Genomic DNA, 1,534 nt, shown 5'->3' with positions numbered 1-1,534 from the left:
CTCGAAGAGTAAATGTAGAGCTGACCCTCTAACGGCGTAAGGAAACTGTTTATTTTGTTCTGTCTTAGAATTATCATTATCGGTTTTAGCGGTTAAACATTAAAATATTAACCTGTATGTGTGAATGGGAAATATATTGAAAGTATATATGTGCCCAGACACAAAATACAGGGCTATCATGTCATCCATGCACTATTTGCAACAGGCTGGAAGGGTAAGACCATTGTTTTTCAGAGGAAAATTTCGAATTCTATAATAGGTGTTGATTTGGCGCAGTTGTAAACCAATAGATTTATATACAAGAAACTGTGCTCCATTTAGCGACTTCTATGGGCGTTTAGGGTACTTTTGTAATTTAGGCTATAAGCGAACCGTAGTAGATCGTTTAATGTTTTTCAGTGACCTTTATCTTACACATGAAGAACTGCCAAGGTACTTGTTTACCGTTACAAGCATAAGTGCTTGATGCTACATAGAAAAGGTAGTTATGAAAATTTATTTAGCCAGAGGCATTAAAAAACTCACTCATTTGCCACCTCCACATTAACAACGAATCGTCCTTCTACTGACCTCTAGCTTATGTTTTCCTAGCTACAACTGTTAGTCAATATTTACTCCGCTTTTCTTCAACTTATATATAATTAATTTCCCAAAAAAATATGTAGTAATTTACTGTTCATGTAATTTTATAGCCACTTAGATTTATTCAGCGCTTTATCATGTATGTGCTTAGGCTTCGCAGTTCCAGGACGACGATGTCAGCCAGGATAAACTCGTTGACAAAATTTTTCTGCAGGGGTATTTGTCCTGAAACACATTATGATTTTTTACGAAGTCGTCTGTTTTTTTTTCTTATACTGTTATAAGTCAAATATACGTCATAAGAATTATAGTAACTATGACGCATTAGCCACATATGTGATAAATTACGCGTCGACGTCGTAAGCATGTATATTGAAATAGACGTTACATTTTTTTAATTAAATGGGCGTTGTGCAGCTGCGGTTATAGCGTAAGTTTAAAGTAACTTCATGACTACCTTTATTTGATACTCTGCCAACTGCTGGTATGAGATAGAGACTGTGGAAGGGAATTCGGACCCAGTTACGCGCCCACTGAATCTCATGGCAATTAGCTGTTCCGGGCGGCTTCAGCGGTCCGGCTCGAGGGTCGCGTATTTCAACAGTGCGTGGCCTTACCTAGCCTAGGCCGCAAGCCGTGGCAGACGCCCGCAGTTCTTGCAAAAGCAAAAATAAGCCAACGTGACCTGCATAAATTATATAATCAGTGCTAAAGGCCGATGGCTACGGCGTCTCCTTGTTCGTCTCTCCGTATCTCTTTTGTTCCTCGTGTTTGTTACGGACGTCTCGTGGTGTGACGATATAGGGCTTCCTCTAATTGAAGGTTGCGCGTCGACGACGAGCAAGAAGGGGTCTAGAGTGATCAAAACACAAAAATTGGGATGGAGTTTAATAGGAAAACACAGCAAGGAACAGGGATATATGCGAAAGACTCAAACTGCTTTCAAACATAT

General features: G+C 39.6%; 1 long non-coding RNA gene across 1 annotated transcript in view; it reads right to left on the bottom strand.

The window, feature by feature from the left end:
• Positions 1-701: 701 nt before the first annotated feature.
• LOC147753326 (uncharacterized) overlaps positions 702-1,534 on the bottom strand; it is a 2,789-nt gene continuing 1,956 nt past the window's right edge. Inside the window, exons 2-3 of the long non-coding RNA XR_015311519.1 lie at positions 1,040-1,434; positions 702-807 (exon numbers count right to left, since the gene is read on the bottom strand). This is a non-coding gene — a long non-coding RNA (uncharacterized LOC147753326). The remainder of the gene's footprint in view (positions 808-1,039; positions 1,435-1,534) is intronic.

Source organism: Varroa jacobsoni, unplaced genomic scaffold, assembly GCF_002532875.2.
Source record: "Varroa jacobsoni isolate VJ856 unplaced genomic scaffold, vjacob_1.0 scaffold_562, whole genome shotgun sequence".
Taxonomy (NCBI): Eukaryota; Metazoa; Arthropoda; class Arachnida; order Mesostigmata; family Varroidae; genus Varroa; species Varroa jacobsoni.
The sequence above is the reverse complement of the archived record's forward strand: the minus strand, read 5'-3'. Positions and strand labels throughout refer to the sequence as shown.